General features: G+C 51.7%; 1 protein-coding gene across 4 annotated transcripts in view; it reads right to left on the bottom strand.

Annotated features, from left to right (window-relative positions):
• Bcor (BCL6 corepressor) overlaps positions 1-353 on the bottom strand; it is a 134,114-nt gene extending 133,761 nt beyond the window's left edge. For 2 of the 4 annotated variants that reach the window (XM_010636212.3, XM_010636207.3), the window contains exon 1: positions 181-353. The gene's annotated coding sequence lies outside the window, so the exon portion shown is untranslated. The remainder of the gene's footprint in view (positions 1-180) is intronic. The other 2 variants (XM_010636214.3, XM_010636213.3) reach the window with 1 other exon arrangement.
• Between the last annotated feature and the right edge of the window lie 1,643 nt (positions 354-1,996).

Here is a 1,996-nt window from a genome sequence, read left to right on the forward strand (position 1 = left end):
CGGCTCCCCCGCCAGCTGCGCCGCCACCGCCGCACGTGACCCGCCCCCGTCGCGGCTTCCGCTGAGCTGCCTGTTCCGGAGCACAACAATTTCTGCTCTGACGCGGGGTCTCTCGGGCCCTGGCGTCCTCTCCTCCCTGCCCCCCCTTCCGGGTACGAGAACTCAAAACAACTCGCTGACCTTCTGGCCGACCAGCTCCGGCTTCCACCGACTCCGGCATTCCGTTCAAACCCAGCCGCCGCGGCTTCTAGGGTTTCACTCCGCGCTGGGCTGGGGGAGGGGGCGATTTCTCCGGGAAGGGGTGTCTCAGATCGAAAGAGCCACTTCACGCTCTTTCCCTTCCTCCGAAGTGAGTTTTTAGACTCTCCGGAGGCCCGAGGGAAACGCTAGCAGCCGGGCGAAAAAAAGCCCCCGCCCGCCCCGCACATGCCGACTTGTGTAGTGTGACCCGATTTCCAGGGTCAGCAGCAGAGGGCCCGGCCAGCCTCGGAAATACCACCAAGCAGTGAACTGCGGCACCGGGTAGGCTGGGCTGAGGGGCTTCCGCAGAGTGACCATGGGGGCTTCCACTCCCGCGCTCTCGTTAGATCTTTGCTTTGCAGAGCTAGAAGCTGAGGCGTTGAGAAAGGACAATTCATGTGACTCGCTTAGTTAACCTTATTACTTAGGTGACTTAGTGAGAACTTAAACCCGGGTCTCTCTGAGGCCAGGGTGGTTAAACACATACTATAGTATGCTATAGCACCTTGGTGTCAAACGAACAGACAATTCACTTGAAGGCTGTAGTAGGCACCCACTAAACGTTTGGGAAATGAATAAGTGAATAAATGAACAAATCACTGATGGCAAGTAATTTTAGAAAAAATTCTAACCATTGTTCATTCTGGGAGGATTGTCCTACCTGAATAAAACCTTTAGTTGCTTTGTGAGTGTTTACAAGTAACAGGAAACCGAACTCTAAAATATATTAACCTCCCACCCCAACTCCCCCAGCACATCAGCCCAGCCAGCATTTGAACTTCCTGGGGCACATAACCAGAGCAGCTGCTACTTGGTCTCAAACCGCCCCCCGCATCTTGTTCCTGATCTGTAGGCTTCTGCTGAGGGCCAGCAGCCTGGAGTTGCAAGAGGGGAGCAGGGTACCCACTAACTAGGGTTCACTGGCTTCCCTCAGACAGTGTGGGTGGAGAAACCTGGCTTGGCAGCTCAATGGTTGTTTTTCAATCCAGGGGCTGAATGGTTAGGCTTGCTTCAGCATCGCAGCCCTTACCAGCTGTGAGGTCACATCTCCAGGAAGGCAGCCATCCACTTTAGGTGAGAGCTCTGCCCTGCTAGTCGGTGGGACCATATCTGTGATTTGCAGACCTGGGTACTCCACACTGTCCTGCTCCTTCTGGTGGCCCAAGATTGCATGCAGTAAAACACATTCTTACATTCGGAGGCCAAGAGAATGTCTTTTTATACCGTGTGGTTATCCCACCCCCATTTTCTAAATCTCATCAGTTACCCCTTCTGTGTCAGTAATCTAGTAACCTGAAATGAGGACGGGTTTCACTTCAGGTTACTTGAATGTAAACTTTCTCCTTTCCAATTTGCCCCATCCAGTATCTGTTGACTATTCCCATGGTGTAAGTCATTACAGAAGGCAAAGCATGCAGTGGGAAAAACAACTTTTTTTTTTGGAGATACAGTACTGGGGATTGAACCCAGGGCCTTTGCATTAAGTTGCATCCCCAGCCCTTTTTATTTTTTGACAGTCTTGCCAAGTTGCCCAGGCAGGCCTTGAACTTGCCATCCTCCTGCCTCAGCCCCCGTCCTCCCATGCCTATTTTCTATTTCTGATTATCGCTATAATTCTCCCTCTTCCTCTTCCTTTTCCTTTTCCTCCTCCCGTCTTCCTACCTCCTTCCTGTCTTTCTGACAGTTGTCTGTTTTGGCTCATGTTCCTATGATTATTGACCCAGAAATGAAAATGTGTATTTCTCTCTAAGTGACA

The sequence above is a fragment of the Fukomys damarensis genome, unplaced genomic scaffold, assembly GCF_012274545.1.
Source record: "Fukomys damarensis isolate Sample0158 unplaced genomic scaffold, DMR_v1.0_HiC HiC_scaffold_39, whole genome shotgun sequence".
In the NCBI taxonomy this organism is placed as follows: domain Eukaryota; kingdom Metazoa; phylum Chordata; class Mammalia; order Rodentia; family Bathyergidae; genus Fukomys; species Fukomys damarensis.